Raw genomic sequence first — 18,046 nt, 5'->3', positions numbered from 1 at the left:
AACTTCAAAATGTTATAACAATTTAGTTGACAACTTAGAAATAATGACATGTACAAACATCACGTGATTATCTTAGTGATGTATACTAATGACGTCATTTATAGGGAGAGGTGGTCTTTTTGAGATATGTGAAAATTAGAGAAAATAGCCTGTCGAAATCAGGAGAGAGAGAGAGAGAGAGAGAGAGAGAGAGACGATTGACATATCATGATGGCTCCAAGCAGAGGGGAGTTAGAAATAACAATAATCAGAATCAGCGTGCAACTTTCCAAGAGAAAAAAAAACATTCTGAAATAAAAAAGTTGCCAAAAAATAAAACCAGATGCTCTGTCGTTCTTGGGAAGAATTTTCATGCCAGCTTTTCTGTCAAGAGAAGACCTAAAATTGATCCGATATGCTTCCCGATTAGCCAGATATGGAAATCCCCAAAGTAATATTATTCGTCCTTTGTGTTGTAAAGGTATTTATTTATATTATTTGTCCCGTCATGAACTGTATTTAAATATTCGTACACACACAGACGATCAACGATCACACGTATATATACACACATCTATACACTCGCATACAATCACAACACTGGACAGTAATAGAAACTCATAAATATATATATGATTCACATCCCCTTCCCATGTTATACAGACTCACACAACATTACAAATCTTCTTATAATATTCTTCATCATTCAACTGACAATCTATCCATCTTGTTAATCTTTACCCTCACGTAACTTTTGGCCTTTATAAGTGGTGACTTATTAAAAAAAAAAAAAAGAATTTATTCAATAAAGCATATATTTGTTAAAAATACCAGTTTTCAAATGAGAAATCACAACTATTTTTTTAGACAAGTGGAAGTTTTCTTTAATGTACTAATGGATCACCACTTATCAAGACAAAAAGGCCATTCGAGGATAAGGATTAATGAGTTTATCGGTGAACAGTGAGACAACACTGTAAAAATTGGTAACGATTCTTGAAACTGGGCAAAATCTGACCATTTAAGAGGACGACTTAACAAGAATTTGTAAACATTAAACTTGAAAACCACGTCGTAGTCAACTTTTTTTTTTTTTTTTTACAAGGGAGTCACCACTTATCAAGGCCTAGAGGCCACTCGAGGATAAGGGTTAATAGGTATACATTAGTCATTGTGATTTTAGCATAGTAAACAGTGGGAATTTTGAAACTTGGATTACTTAGGGGGACGATTCAATTAGAACTTGTTCACATTGGACTTTTTCTTTTTTTTTTTTTTCATAGGTATCAACTCATTATCAAGGTCAAGAGGCCACTCAAGGATAAGGGTTAAAGAGTGTACAGTAGACAATTGGACAATATAATAATCATTAGTAATGAAAATTTGTTAAATTTGATAACTTATATGGAACGGCTCATCAAGAACTTATTTACGTTAGACTTGAAGACAACCATATTGTAGTCAGCCGGAAAGCAGGAAAACGGAAGACAATTCCACAGGCGTGCAGTTCTAATAAAAAAGCTTTGTTCATGGAATCTACGTTTAGGTTTAGGCACAGATAAAGAATGGGGGGAATGATTGATAGTGTTTACAGCTAGACGAGTGTTTCTTGTGAAAGTTTTGCGAGGGGGGACCATAGATTGAAGCTCAGTCGAACACTTTCCATGAAAATAACGATACATCAGAGACAAACTCGCAACATCTCTTCTGTGAGATAGAGGTTGCAAGGAAGAGAAAAGGACATCTCCTACGAGGCTAAGAAGCAGCACCATGATAGACGGGTAGTTTTTACAAGGAAACTTTGCTCATGGAAGTTCCATTTACTTTTAGGTACACAGAGGAAAAAAAAAAAAAGAAAATTATTTACAATGGTTATAGATAGACGAGTTTTTGTTATGAATGTTTTACAAGGGAGGGTGGACCATAGATTGAAGCTCTGGGGAGCACCTACTATAAGAATAAAGACTGAGTAGAAAAAGACAAGCAGCCTCTCTTTTGTAAGAAAGAGGATGAAGAGTGGAGAAGAGGACATCCACCACTAGATTTCAAAGCTGGCTTTGATAGAAATTTAGTTTAGGCAGAATTAACGTAAGTGTGGAGTAACGTTTTTATTATACTTTTATTTAATGTGTTGTTACTGTTAAAAGTAACTCCGTGTATTTTAATTTTGGCATCATGGTAGTGGTTTCCTTAGTTTTATTTTTGTTATCATACTCAAAACGTTAATAGAAAAAAATTATATAGTCACTTTTAACAGCAATAACATCTATAATATAAATCTCACCTGTCTGTTTAAATGTATGTATGTATGTATGTATGTATATATGTATGCCAGGTCATGTCATTTGCTACTGGTACCATGTAACCCAGTACTACCTGCCTCATGGTCGGGTCACCGGCGACTAAACTGGTTCCCGCACCAGACTTGTTTGGTGAGGAGGGCGGCTAGTCTCCCTGAAGGATTAAAAACAAGACCTTCCAAAGGGCGAATGAACTCTTTTTCTGGGTCAACGGCCAACTAGCACCTTGTATATTTGTGTGTGTGTATATGTGCATTGGGGTGGAGAGGGCTCCCGTAAGCGTAAGCCGTGGTGAAGGCAACCTTTCTAGGAGAAGCAAATCTCTGATTGAAAAAACCATAAAGCGGAAAACCATTACCCGCATTAAGCTGGTCTGCAGTTTAATTTGTTGCTGGCTATCTTGCTCTTGCTTGTTGCTGGATCTCAACATTTTGAACCGAGAGAGAGACTTAGCTGTTGTACAAAGCTAAGACTCTGTAACATCATATTTGTATAGATACTCCCTCAGGCATTTGGGCTCATGGATTTTAAATGTCTGATGGAGTGGCACTCGTCTGACAAGACGTTGCAATCATCATGTATGTATGCCTAAAACTTTTGACAGATTTTCATGAGATCAGTGTTGTTGACAACTTAGAAATAATGACACGTAAAAACATCACGTGATTATCTTAGTGATGTATACTAATGACGTCATTTATAGGGAGAGACAACAAATATCGAAAAATTGGCCAAAAACATTATTTCCTTCACCCTCGACTGGGCACTTTTTTACAGGGAGGGGTAATTTTTTTCGCCGATATTTTCGAAAGTCATCCCGTCTTTTGGATCGTCTTGCCTTAATTAAAACCACATTTTTTTTTTCATGTTCTTCTCCTCCTTCACAGTATGAGTTCGAACTTGCCTGCCTACTAAATTTTTTTTTTTTTTTTTTGCTCAACATACACCTCCAAACACCCGGGCAACGCTGGGTAGCCAGGCTAGTATCAAATAAAAACAAGTCCATTTAAACAAATGAATGTCTTATAATCTGGTCAACGGAGGAGGCAGTAGTGAAGTGGATACTACTGACGACTGACAACCTGAGTGTGTCGAGTTCAAATCCTGTTAATCCCATAGCATTACTTTCACTTATGGATGTTGGCAACCTTCCATAAGAACTTGATTTGTGAAAGAATTCTGAAACCAATGCCAACAACAGGATCAAGTCAGTCAAAAGTCGTACAATACTGATTCATAAAAGGAAAAAGTAGAACGTAGGTGAATTATAAATTTTTATCAAACTTTGACATTTTTTTTTTTTATCGCTATTATCTTGCATTGTATTGCTTAAATAAAATTGTACTATTTTAATAAATGATGAGCATTTCATTAACAAGTAAATAATCCTTAGTGATTTAAGGAAAACACAGTGAGTTAAGAATGAAAGGAGTACGTTCAGGAAACTTTTGCTATTACTAATTAGCAGAGCGTTACCGCTGTCGACCAAGGGAAGAGCATGTGTATACAATGTGTATGGAAATGAAACCCACTGAGGGTTGAGGACATGCGTTGCATAAAGAGAAATACTACAAGAATGATACAATGAATGTTGGTTGGTTGGTTGTTTTTGTTTTACGGCATATCAACTCTTTTCGGGTTATTTAATGCCGAATCCAAAGATTCGGAAGAAAAATTTTTTTAATAGAATATATTTCTTGTTTTCACGTCGGTTTCTATTCAACCCATAGTTGGGACCCTAACAGGTACTACCACTCCGGGTCAGAGTGGACCTGGGAGCAATGGTAATTAAAGGGTGGCTCCACACTCCCCAAAGCCAACAAGCTGGGACCTCACCACTGGATATAGTTTAAGGTCATATCCAGGACCCCCATTGAGGGACTTTTACCCTCTGCAGGGGGGCAGTCGGCGTATTCTAATGCCCCACCGACAGGGCCGATACGATGAATGTGTAATGTGAATCCTAAAGACAGGCTTAGCTCTGATGACTTCAGAGGATGAATGCAGAACAGAAAACTTTGATGGTATGGCTATGTTGACAGAATGGATGAGAGTTCTTGGGTTAGTAGATGTAGAACAGTTGAGATAGCCGGTTCAGTTCACAAGACACAAGAGAAGACCAATGAAAATATGGGAGGAAGTGATGAGGATGAACTTAAGAGAAAGAGGGATGAATAAAGATCTGGCCAGAGATAGATTAATTTGGAAATCAATTTCTTAAAAGCACTCAACCCATGCCAACATGTAAAACAAACATTAATCTGAATATGACGAATATGATAATGATGAGGTGGGAGGGATATTAAATCATAGCGCCGACACTGTTTAACTGTTTATAGGTATTATATAGTTCTATGTATAGGATTCACTCTTAAACTAATTAATCGATAATATGAATTTTGGAACACAACTGCTTGATGTAAGTATTTGTAATGTGGACTATATTTAGTTAAATTTAGCTTAAATTCAAATACCTCTGATCTCCATGAAATTTTTACAATTAAAATATGACATTGAAAATATTCCTCAAATTTCATTTAAAGATTTTTAGGGAGAATAATGTGAACACAACCTTTGGAAACTCAAATATTTCAGATTCGTATTAATTTGTCCCATAGTTGTTAGACACCAATTAAGTGAGATTCCCATGAATTCTAACTTCTTTTTATGACTCTTTAAGCTTATATTCTAAATGTTAGACATTTTTTATAATCAAAATGATGTAATGGACTTTGATCAAAATGGGAATAAGGATTTTAGATATAAAGTTTAATAGTATTATGTCTTTATTTAATTTTTGACATAAATTGGCCCCAAATTATTCTGTTTGGGAAATTAATTTTACCAGTTCTAGGATAACATATATATGTGTGTGTGTGTGTGTGTGTGTGTGTGTGTGTGTGTGTGTGTGTGTGTGTGTGTAAGCAACTTAATTCCCATAGAAAACTATAATTGACATGATTAGTAATTAATATATTTGTTTTTAGCAAATTCAACAACCATTTTGGATAGTGTGGACCTTATTTGAACAGAAACAAAATAAGAAATATTATCTTCATCTTATTTTTTTAAAATAAGCTTGAATAATACCAAAATATTCAGATCTAAGGTTGTAGCCCTAGCAAGGTTGCTGATAAATTTATAATTGACAAATAGGTTCCCATTCTAAGATAGATATCATGCTTATTGTTATAATAATAAAAATGCAATGCTTCCTAAAATTTCATAAAAAATACAAAAGTCGGTCGAAGTAATAAATTTGAGTTTGAATCAACTCATGGTTTAATCATTGAAACTATTACTTTATGGGATTGTCTTCAGTATTTAATAGTATCTTTATCTCCGAGCCAAGTTTAAGGTATTTTTGAGATTTTCACTTTTTACTGAGTAGTTATTCTTGGAGGTTTGTCAGCAAACAATCCGATACCAAAAGAGCTAAAAAGAATCTCTTAAAACAAAGTAGTTAACTCATTGTTATAATTATCAGTGCCTGCTGAATAAACGTTAATGTGCAAAAAAACGGGAACACCCAAAGAGTAGCCATTTCTGATAAAAGCTACAGGACTCTTTTATTCAAAGAGCATTAGTCCTAAAAGACGCGATTGTGGTGCCATCAAGCCCGGAAAGTATATATAGAATAACAAACAATGGATTCTTTTATTTTATTAAAGTCTTTTTTTTTTTTCATACTTTAATACTAATTTCCTCGATTTTTATACTTTTTATACAGACCTAAGAGCCACATGATTTCGGCAGTGAGAAATAGAATAGTGTAGTCTCTCTCTCTCTCTCTCTCTCTCTCTCTCTGGCTCTTTATTTGTTTATCGATTTATCTATCTCACACACAAAATTTAAGAAGAGAAATTACATTTCAGTCATTATGTTATTATCGTGAACAAGTTAAAATCCAAAAACTGTTCCCCAAGAATTTATCTTGATATAATAAAAATCATAGACAAGCAAAATATGCGAAATTCTTTAGAAGTCGAAATACATGCAAAAGGCAATAACTATACTCCAAATTGTTATGTTAAGTTGCATTCACAGAAAATCATTATTTTTTAAAATTAGATTGGAACTCTATGGTGTAACTAAAGAGAAGAATCATTGTGACCTTCAAAATTTCAAAATTAAAATTTCTTAATTATCCAACACACTTTTTTATGATCTCTGCTTGCAATTTACTGGCAATTTTTCTTTTTTCTAAACTAAATGTACTACACAATTAACTTTTGTTTTTTGGGGTGAGGATTATAGTCAATATTGTCTACTCAGCATACGGAACAACAGTAACAAGCAAGATGTGGTCCCCTCTGATTAATAATGATCTTCCTCTCCGATAACGTGAAAGCCCCCCCCCTACTTTCCTTTGTTAAGAATGGCTTTCTTGTCCACTTTACCATACCTAATTCTCCAACCAAATCGACAGCAGAAACCGGAAGTCAAACAGAGCAGGAAACTATCATCTTTTTTTTCTAATAGAGTAATATTTTTTTTTTAATAAATTGCCTAATCAGGTCAAAGTAGCTCTAATGTAAATCAGCCTCCACTTCATAATATATATATATATATATATATATATATATATATATATATATATATATATATATATATATATATCATTCAATATATATATATATATACATATATATATATATATCATTCAATATATATATATATATATATCATTCAAAATATATATATATATATATATATATCATTCAATATATATATATATCATTCAATATATATATATATCATTCAAAATATATATATATATATATATATCATTCAATATATATATATATCATTCAATATATATATATATATATATCATTCAATATATATATATATATCATTCAATATATATATATATCATTCAATATATATTTATCATTCAATATATATATATATCATTCAATATATATATATATCATTCAATATATATATATATATATCATTCAATATCAATATATATACACACATATATATATATATCATTCAATATATATACATATATATATCATTCAATATATATACATATATATATATCATTCAATATATATACATATACATATATATATATCATTCAATATATATATATATATATATATCATTCAATATATATATATATATCATTCAATATATATATATATCATATATATATGTCTTGGTTTTTCATTGAGAATTATGTTTGGATCATTGTAATAATGTTTTTAAATCATTGAAATCGTTTACGCACGTTTCAGACGGTCTGTGATGCGTCCTTGTCAGAAATTATTTTCAAATGTGTAAAAATGGCGATTTTTGTGGTTAGTTTGAAGTTTTTCCAAGGGGTGGAGGCTTGTAAGTGTTTATTATACATTGGTATGCTGAATTTTTATTGCTTTTTTATTTGGTTTGTCCAGGGAGGCGTTGACCTCGCTGTAGTCGCTATCACTTTCTGCTAATGTTTTTTTCTTTTGCTTTAGGGTGGGGTAGGGTGTGTGTATTTGTGTGTTTGCTTTTATTGGTTTGGGAATGTGTATATTGTTTTATAGTATTTTGGGGTTATTTGCTTCCGTAGGAAGGCGGCTGTGGTCCGAGGTCGTTACTAATGTGTATGTGTGGGGAGGGGGGACTGGCTCTTCTGAAGTAAGGGTAGGGGTGCTTTCATTCTATTTTGATATTTATTTTTTGGATTCTTGGATTTTAGTATTGTGATTTTTCGTTTTAGTCTTATATTATGTTTGTTTAGAAAGAGGGGTGTATTTAAAATAGGGGATTTTTTAATGTTTCTATTTATTTGTCTCCCCATGTGAGTATGGCCAGACCCAGGATCGGTTCCTAGTGTGGGGAAGATTTTGTTCCCCAGAGGAGGGGCATTGGAGGGGGTGTAGTTATGGGAGGGGATGATAGAAGGGATGATAGTCGTTTCAGTCATGAGGGGGTTCTCCTCCCCTTACTGAGGGGGGAGCGAGGTGTTGGAACAGATATTATACTATGGTTCTAGGTGTTTCCTAGTGTTGTTGGTTTCGAGGTTAAGTAGGGTTGGTATTGTTCAGTGTGTTGTATTAGAGATAGGGGTGTTATGTCTGTGTGTGGTTGTATGCGCGCACGTGTGTGTGTTTTAATGTGTCGGTTCTGATTTATGTGTGGGTGTGTATATGTGTATGTGTATGTGTATGCATGTGAGTGTACCTTGCATTTCATGTTTTTGTGTGATGGTATTAGGTTCTGTTCAGTTCAGGAGTGAATCTGGTGATGAAGTTTTTTTCCTGTGTAAGTAAATAAAAATAATTGTCTGTTTGGAAGATTGGCATTATTTTGAAGCTGTTTCCACTGCATGTGTGTACGTGTTTTGAAACATAGAGGTGTCTGTTATCTGCAATTTTGATGTTGCTCTTATGTAAGGCCACTCTATTGCTGAAATATTTGGTGGCGCCTATGTAGGATTTGTTGCATGTTGTGCATCTTAGTGCATATACTACATTTCTGGGGGTGCAATTTAGATCCTTTTTTATTTTGAATGTTTGTGCTGGGTTTTTGAATGTGTATGTGCTACCTTCTATTATTATGTCACATACTGTCTGAAACGCGCGTAAACGATTTCAATGACTTAAAAACATTATTACAATGATCCAAACATAATTCTCAATGAAAAACCAAGACACGGAATAATAAAAAAATGTTAAAAAATACACATTGTTAGTGACTACTCCCTTATTTAAATATACATCTTTCTTTCGTTGGAATTTATTAACCCATTATATATATATATATATATATATATATATATATATATATGTATATATATGTATATATATGTATATATATATATGTATATATATATGTATATATATATGTATATATATATATGTATATATATATGTATATATATATATATATATATATATGTATATATATATATATATATGTATATATATATATATATATGTATATATATATATATATATGTATATATATATATATATATGTATATATATATATATATATATATGTATATATATATATATATATGTATATATATATATATATATGTATATATATATATATATATATATATATATATATATATATATATATATATATATACTAGCAGGGAAATCCAACATTGCCCGGGATTGTATGATGATCAACAAATGTTTCACACTCCCATATTTTTATTGTCATCGAAATCAATGAAATCGCCCATTTTTCAATCAAATCGATTGATTGCTTGCTCTAGTTGAGTATCCATCCTAATGCACCGGGAAGAAGCTTCACATGCTTCTCCGCAGTGACTTAGTCCTCAATATATTATAGCCTACATTTGTAGACTATATTGTATTCGATGTATTGTGGACTAAATCACATCCAAGTTTAAAATGTAAAAGTCAAGTATCATGCTTTAACCATGCTCTAAGCACAAACATTCATTTCGAACAACCCTGCCATTTCAAAAACTCAGTTAATTTTATATGCCTGGCCTTACTGCCTGTGTTGTAATAAAACTTCTCAAATGCACTTGTGGTGTTAGGCTGTGTAAGGTGTTCTGGTCAAAATCGGAGTCGGTGTCATATCTTTGATCTCTTAAGAATCAACAGATAGTCTTAATTTTTGAAGGGTTGACGTATGTATAACAACATTTACGTAGTTGTTGTAATCAGAATTGCGGGATTGGATATTTTGGAATTCTAAATGTCGAAATCAGAATTTTTGGAATCCTAAGAGGTTAGAGTTTGGATCAAACCTTAATACCTTATATCTCTGCAACTCCGGTTGCAACCTGGGCATCAGGGTTAAAAGAGAAAACACTTAAGCAAGTATTAGGGGTATAAAAGTAGATTTACTAAAGAAATGAAGAAGAGATTAATTTTGCAATCGTTAATTTGAGTTAGTAAATCCTGTGAGATCACGTTTTTCTTTTATAAACCTTTTGTGATTTAACTCCCTTGAGAGGTACGCCCTTTTCCGATTTGAGTCTATTCCTAAACTTTCTGTAAGTCACTGTTTTCTTTAGTTAATATCCTCTTTCTGATACTGCTTAAGGAATGAATACATCGAAAACATCAAAGAAAACTTCTATAGGTCCGTCAATGATATATCCCTTTTTATATATATATATATATATATATATATATATATATCTTGTAAAAAATTAGGTTAGATAGTTTTTATACACTCAAATTAGAACCTGTAATAAGGTATGCTTACTTTCTGATACGCTTATGAATAACCTTGCTCTCTCAGTTATCTTTTCAAATAGTCTTTTTCTTCAAGTTCTAAAAATGTTATTATCATTAACCGATCTGGTTTGTTTGTTTGTTTTTTTTTTTCAATTTTCTTTTTATTTGACAGCAGTTTATCAAAGACAAATCTTATCTTCGTTATGAACATAAGATCTGTGCATGTCATTTCAGAAATTGCATTCAGGTTTGGTGTTACGTGATACACCTGTAAAAAATATTGCTTTATCGACGCTTCAGTTGTTTCTACCTTTGGCCTTTTTTCTAGATCATTTTTTATGTATTTATAGACCATTCTGCTATTCTGTTACTTCTAGGTGATAAATGTTCTACTGCAAACGTTTTACAAAACTTACGAAACATAATAGAATCATTTACACAAAAGTTCACGAAAAAGTTTATAACTCTATCGGATGTCAGTTTATTTTCTATATTTTATGATTTTGCTTTGAAAACTGTCCACCACAGCAAAGGTAACACACAATTGTTACATAAATTTACCATTTGATTCATTGTCTTTGTCCAGATTAATTCAATAAATCTAACTATGCATTAATTTTAATTTGAAAGCCATGTTTAATTTCAGAAAAATTCCCGATGATCTGTTCAAGTCCTAGAGATGAAAGAAAGTTTTTTCAGTGGGTAGCAAATCTTTCTCAATGTGGATACGAAAAAATTATGCGCGGGAATTCTGAAAGATCCAATATTTTTATGGAGCAATTCCAGTTTCTGATTGGTTACTAGTAGAACATCAATTCATTTGATTGGTCGCCAGTGTCTATAAGTAGAACCTTTCAATTTTCTTTAATAATACCTCATTATATAAAAAATATTGCAAGTTTTATTTTAATAGTAAATATTTCATTTTAAAATCACTGTTGAGTAAAATGATCACCTATCGTAGTCGGTTTGAAATGTGAATCGTCTGCGGTGGATGAATCTGTGGGATATTTGATTAGCACTTCATTACAGATAAAAATACATCATTCGATTTTCTTTTAATTTCATACTTATGTTACTGGTAGATCTCATATGGAATAGCAGAGACTATTTTTTTTTACTCCATTCTCAGTTTGTAAAGCTGCAATTACTATAACCCTGAGAGATCAATACACCATCTGCTGTCACATCCGGGGATATGCTGCTCAGAACAATCTTTGTTGCCTAGATAAAGTTCAAAATCAACTTCTAGATCTAGTGGGGGAGATGATCTCTTCTTCATTACATTATCTTTCTAACACAAAAGGCATTGTCAGTCTCTCTCTATTTTATTGTTACTTTATGGAAGCTGCTCGACTGAGCTCCAATTTCAGATTATGAGATATTCATAGCAAGAACACATATTTTTACAACAACAAAAAAACTTATCGTTCTTCTTCTGTGTGTCTAGCATCTGGTAGAATTTCTATAAACAGAACTTCTTCTCAAGGGCTTCCTGTCTATGGAACACATTACCACCGAACTGCTACTCTGCAGATGGTAACGTGGTGGTCGTCAAATACAATGTCAGCAGATTCCTTTTATGAAACATCCCTATAAGCATTAGAACTTGGTTCGTCATCAGTTATTCTCAATCTTCTCTCTCAGTTGACAATCATTCCATCTCAGTAACCCTTATTCTTGAGTGGATTTTGGCCTTGATATGATGCTCCATTAGTAAAAAAAAGAATTAACAGAGAATATCTACAACCGTGTCACATGGTTAAAAGAGAAGCGTACAACAAAATAGTTCTCACCGAGGGTTACATAACATATACAGCAATTCTAACGATGAACAAACACCTACAAAGCAGGTAATTCAATATCGATATGCGGCGTACACAGGTGTATTTATTTCTCATCACGCAAAATTTTGATGGAGATAATAACAAAAATAGTTGCAATTTTCCAATTCAAATATACCTTTACAAAATCAATATCTTTTTCTTTTCTTTTTTTACTCACGTTTACCCCTAACAAGGCATATTGCCACTTGGATGTAAGGGGCTACTATTTGGGGCCATGCCTAGGAAAGATTAATAAGATGTTCGTTTATGTTACATTTAAACTTCTGCATATTAGTACAGCCAGGGAAGGAGCTAGCAGAAAGGGAATTCCAAAGTCTAGCTGTTTGAGGCATTTAGGGGCCTCAATATTAAAGAGGTGAGATTTTGTTGCTAAGCAGGTTTGTCAGGGATATGTATGTCGAGGAGGCATAAGTACAATGAGTTTATCAGAACACATTCCATTAAAATATTAGTAAAACAGGCACAGAAATGAACATTGTGGCGATGGGACAGGGGTTGGAGCTTAGTTGACAATGTGGGATACCAGCCCAGATGTGGCAACAATACTCCATATGAATTGGCGAATTGTGAGAGTAGTTTTCTCACTCGATAGAGATAACTCATTTTCTTTGCAGCAACCTTTGCAATGTCCTCAATGTATTTATTCCAGTTCATATTGCCTGTGAATGTTAGGCCGAGATGCTTCAGCTGTGCAGAGGTGACATGACTTAGATCCTTGAGTATAAAACTTAACTCTTTTTAGGATAGTCCATTTAATTGAGAAGGGGATCACGGAATTCTGCCTTTTGATTACATCGAAACATCTTCCACTAACACGATTCCTTTGGATCTTTACTTGTGGATACGGAACTTTGACCAAATTTCTTGGATTTTACCGTTATTGGATTTTCTACTCTTCACCCGACATCCATTCACGTGAAATCTTTTTGCTTCCCCCCCCTCACCCATTCGCTCTGCTTCACTATTTTTTACCAAGTAAGATCTATGGCTTACTTGTAGTTTCACTAAATACTTTGCAAGCAAAATTCGATTCCACATTTTGCTAATTGCTACCCTCTGATGAGAAGGAAAGTATTTCTTTCGAAACTCCACGGATTAAGGACAATCCACCTAATTTGTGTCTCCTTTTTGAAAATTAAATATGTTTTAACATGTTTTATTAATTATTTGTTCTTATCTCTCTCTCTCTCTCTCTCTCTCTCTCTCTCTCTCTCTCTCTCTATATATATATATATATATATATATATATATATATATATATATATATATATATATATACATATATATATATATATATATATATATATATATATATATATATGCAACTTATTGTTAGAAGTACATACTTGGACCAGAAAATATTATACATTTAATAAAACACAATCAAATAAAAATACAAATTAAAAAAAGAAACCTATAATTAATATTAACATTTGCATCCAATAAAAAAAAAAAAAAATATTGTAAATTCACAACTTATCTGCTGGAAGCATCCATCTTCAATACATAATTGTTAGGATAGTATTAGCGTGATTTGGTTCTGCGTTCAACAAGATTTAAAAAGAAAAATCGTCATAACCTGCCATTGTTCGGGGAGTTGAACCAGTGTGTCATTTTTTATAAATACGAGGTGCGGTGGGGGTGGATAAGAGGGAGGGGAATAGAATTGTCTGGTCTTTTTTATGCAATATTTTAAAGCAACATACTAGCTAAAATGAGCCCGTTCTTGGACCAGAAACTATTATACGTTTAATAAAACACGATCAAATAAAAATACAAATAAAAAAAAGAAGTGAAATCAATAATTAATATTAACACTTGCATCTAATAAAAAATAAATAAATAAATAAATAAAAATCGCAAATTCACAACCTATCTACTAGAAGCATCCATCTTCAATACATAATTGGTGGGGATCGTCTTTGCTTGATTTAGCTCTACGTAATAATAGCAATTAACTAATAACTAGCAGGATACTCATCTCAGCAACGGTTCATAACACTGTGGCATCTTTGAGTCCTTTAAGAAGGCCTGGGTCCTGGGTGTAATGTTTCTAGAGATTATCAAAACTACAAATGATTCCCAGTCACGTGTGTACTCCACTCAGGGGAGATAATTTTATGATGACATTAGATTTTGTAAGGACATACAGTGCTTGGTATAATCAAATGGTCACCCATCTGGTCCTGACCATACTAAACGTTGCTTAACTTGTGTCAAATGATTAAACAAGAGGGGCCCATTAATATCTCAGAATTATGAATCATACTTTTCCATTAAAAAAAGATAATTTTTCGAAGGTAATCATTTTTTTTGTTTACATCTGGAAAGGCATACTTAAGAGAGACGGCTCATCAAGAATTTGTTTACGTTGGACTTGAAGACGACCATATTATAATCAGCTGGAAAGCAGGCAAATGGAAGAGAGTTCCACAGGTGTGCAATTCTAAGAAAGAAGCTTTGATCATGGAATCTACGTTTAGGTTTAGGCACAGTGTACGCAATATGATGTAGTGTTGGAAAGCTACCAAAAAGAGGAGAGTTACCATGTTAAGTTTGTGGGAAGGAAGATACAATTCAATGTTTTGTGCTTTCTAGAAGCATTGAGCAGACAAGAAGTGCAGATGAATTACTGATCGGTTAAAAAAGAAGATCTACTTGTATACAAGAAGTGCAAGACAACGGAGACGGGTGAGAAATTAAATGTAGACAAAGTATATTTTGCTGCTATTTGTATTTGTTGAGGGCATTTATGTTGAGAGAAGTTCATCTGAGCACATTTCATAGAGGTATTTGTTTTACAAGTACTGACATACAAAATTATGTTGATGGGACAGGGGCTGGATCTTGGCAGACAGTGCAGGACTTAGATAAGAGAATCTTTTTTTGACTTTGCCCAAGACAAAGAGACAAACAGTTGGTGCATTAACCTAGACGAGGCAACAGTACTCCATGCATGGATGAATAGTGACTTTATAGATATACATAGGATATGGGTAGGGCTAAAAGGTTTAGTGGCTTGGTAGAGGGAGCTCACCTTCTTTGCAGAATACTTGACAGTATCTTATGATGAACAGAATTAAAGTTATTGCCAAAAGTGTAACTTTCCTCTTTTCCCTGGAATATGGTGACCCCGGGATACGTTTCATGTGGAATACAATGTTTTTCCGGTCCCTGGTTACGGTATTTTCCCGGCCTTACAGTGTTATTTATGATGTTATTTGATTATATACATGTGTATTAGATACTGTACTGTATTTTGTTACTAATTTTATATATGTACTGTATAAAATTTTGCCTAAGCCCCGCTATACAGCAATTTTACCTTATAATCCCAACCCCAGAATGGATTGATGTCGTATTCCAGGGTTCTACTGCATCCCAAAATGAAACCAATTCTCAATGAAATCATGGTCAATATTTTAGCCAGAAGATTTTGGTGATCTATTGGGTTTCATTTAAATGTTACTTCAACTTTTACATTGATTGTGTGTAACGATATATGGCTTACATATTCTACATAATCTATATGTATATGAGTGATGGTTTGTATGCCAGCATAGATTGGTCGTTCTGATCTATTGTTTAGTAGATTATGTATATTGCAAAATATTAAGATTGCTAGTTTTTCATAGAGGCATAAGCGAAATGGATCATCTAGTGGCCTGAAAACTTTACTTTTTTTCTCAGAATCTTTCATTTCATAACTGGTGTCTGGTTCTCATTTTTTAACTTTCAGAAGTAACAAGATAAGTACAATGTAATTAAAACGAAGCCAATGATTGAAAACACTATTTATAACTGGTTTCAACGGTTATCGAATGTGCATGAATAGCATTTAAGTACATAGCCGGTTTTGATTTCTTTGACAAGAGAGGAAGGCATCTGAAAATTCATGTTTTCCTTAGTTTAGAAGCAACACCACCATAATACTTGACTTTTGTAGTTAAGCTTTAATTCAACTCTGAAATTACTTTCTAATGAACATTTAAAATCATTTTTAAATATCGAAAAATCACAAATCAAAAATAATAACCTATGGTTGCTTTACGCATTAATAAAGGATTAAAATAACATTAATAAAAGATTAAAATAACGATGCACGTTTGAAAATTGAAAAGTCATCTTTACAAAGTAAATTTTGTCACGAATTAATCATCATATTCATTAAACATCTATTTCACATGCTGATATGTGCTGAATGGCTTCAATAAATTGACTTTCAAACAAATCTATCTCTGACCAGGTATTTATTTATCCCTCTTTCTTTCAAGTTATTATCACTTCCTCCTATGTTTTCCTTAACCTTTCCATACTAACTGACCCTCTTTCTTAAACTGTTTTACATCTTTAAATATCCCTGGGGGGATATAATCATTATAAATTAATAAGATAAAATGAGATTCAACACATAGAATAAGTCATAACAAGTTTATTGTACAAATGTAACAAAACAGGGATTGGCACTCGAATGTTTCTTAAATGCAGGAGTATCAAGATTAGCTTACTCTCTCCCATTGGTTTATCGCTTGCTAGTGTCTTTTATAGACTGAGTAAACCATTCTTAGGGGAAGTTTCAAGTGCGTCTAAAGATGGAGTACTGTTGCCACATCTTGGCAGGAGCTGCTAGAAGCAGCTTATCCTACTTTGACAGAGTTCAAAATAGACTTCGTAGCTTAGTAGGGGATGCCCTTTTCTCTTCCCTGGAACCTCTTTCCCACAGAAGAGATGTTGCGAGTCTGTCTCTACTTTATCATTATTTTCATGACAAGTACTCATCTGAGTTCCAATCTATGCCCACCCCCAGCCTGACTTTCATGAAAAAAAAACACTCATCTATCTGAAACCACTATCAATAATTTCCCCCACTCTTTATCTGTGCCCAAACTTAAACGTAAATTCCATGAACAAAGATTCTTTCTTAGAACTGTACGCCTGTGGAACTCTGTTCCGTTTTCTTGCTTTCTAACTGACTAAAATATGGTTGTCTTCAAGTCCAACGTGAACAAATTCTTGATGAGCCACTCCTTAAGTAATCCAATTTACCAAATTTCCATTACTAACCATGACAGACATGTTCCCCTGGACCACTGTACACTCATTAACCCTTATCCTCGAATGGCCTCTGGGCCTTGATAAGTGGTGATTCCTTTGTAAAAAAAAAAAAAAAACAAGAACTCCCATCCATTCTTTCAGTGTGTCCATACACTATCAAAGTCTCTTGCTTTACACACATCTCCCTATACTGTCAGAAGTTTTAGAGAATGTGAATTCCTACTAGACACTATTTTTGAGTATCTAAGGCCTCTCTGTACAGGGGTTTGTTAGGGCAACCTGGAATGAGGATACTTCAGTAAACCTTGCCTAAATATTCAAAATAACACAGTATCTGAAGCTCAAATAAGATCCTGCGGTATGGCTAACCCACACTCACTTACATGAGAAATGTTACACATTCTCCAAGTGGTGTTGCCTATGGTAACAACACTAAATGGATACTCCACCAGACTAGATGAATTCTTGTTCTGGAATTCGGTTAGGCCGAGTGACCACAAGAAAGATGAACAATAAAACAATTAACTGGTCAATTAGTGAGGGGAGAATTAATGTTTTTCTCTTCTTTACAAACTCAACGTTAACGAGATAAAAGAGAATTTAATGGAATGTTTGAACATTTATTTATGATCAAATGTTAGCCCCCAAATGCGCTCATTGATTTCTGAGAACTTCGATTGAGGTAAAATGAAACAAA

General features: G+C 33.3%; 1 protein-coding gene across 13 annotated transcripts in view; it reads right to left on the bottom strand.

Annotated features, from left to right (window-relative positions):
* Positions 1-18,046, bottom strand: part of LOC145286100 (calcium-activated potassium channel slowpoke-like) — a 561,744-nt gene that overhangs the window by 275,913 nt on the left and 267,785 nt on the right. The window lies entirely within an intron of this gene.

The sequence above is a fragment of the Euprymna scolopes genome, chromosome 10, assembly GCF_053919585.1.
Source record: "Euprymna scolopes isolate OS-2025 chromosome 10, ASM5391958v1, whole genome shotgun sequence".
NCBI lineage: Eukaryota > Metazoa > Mollusca > Cephalopoda > Sepiida > Sepiolidae > Euprymna > Euprymna scolopes.
The sequence above is the reverse complement of the archived record's forward strand: the minus strand, read 5'-3'. Positions and strand labels throughout refer to the sequence as shown.